Below are 811 nucleotides of genomic sequence, written 5' to 3'. Positions count from 1 at the left end.
AAGCCAGCAGCAAACCAAGGGTCAAGGGACATGTTGAAATCTGGAGACATTTCATGCATTTGTTAATATTCAGTAACCACTTTATCTTGGTCAGTGTTGCAGTGGATTCAGAACTTATTTCAGAAACACTGTGCATAATGCAGGAATACACACTGGATTGGATTCCAGTCTTTACATCATATTTATACACATTCACGCATGCATTCACACCTACGGGCAAATTTGTGTCCCTAATCCACCTACTGGCATGTTTTTGGTAGATGGGGGAAAACCAGAGACCTGGTGGAAAGCCTGCATGGACTTGGGGAGAACATTCAATTACTAGAGCTTAGTAATGAACTGGGAAAGCTGGACACAGTGAGGTGGCAATGTTACCCAAAACCCCACCTTGCAACCCCATCAGGAGACTTCAAAAAAGAAAAAAAAACTTTAAAGACTACACATATTCAGAAACTACTGTCAGAAGAATCAGTTCTATACAGAATGATGGACTATACTGTATGTACAATAGAAAATGAATGTGTGTGTGTGTGCATGTGTGTGTGTGTGTGTGTGTGTGTAGGAATAAGGCCTTCTTAAGGCATGTGTGTACACTCCTCAATATGTGAAGCACAAACCATGTTTGAACTAAATATTACTTCAGAACTATTGTTGTCTACAATAGCCATCAATTCCATTCAGAAAGACAGTAGTGTATGATTAATAAATACGCAAGGTATATCACAAAAACATTGAGTATCACTCACTGGCCATTTTATTAGTGACACCTATACCCTAGCACATTCACACAATTATCTAGTCAGCCAGTCAT

Source organism: Ictalurus furcatus, chromosome 17 (genome assembly GCF_023375685.1).
Source record: "Ictalurus furcatus strain D&B chromosome 17, Billie_1.0, whole genome shotgun sequence".
In the NCBI taxonomy this organism is placed as follows: Eukaryota; Metazoa; Chordata; class Actinopteri; order Siluriformes; family Ictaluridae; genus Ictalurus; species Ictalurus furcatus.
The sequence above is the reverse complement of the archived record's forward strand: the minus strand, read 5'-3'. Positions refer to the sequence as shown.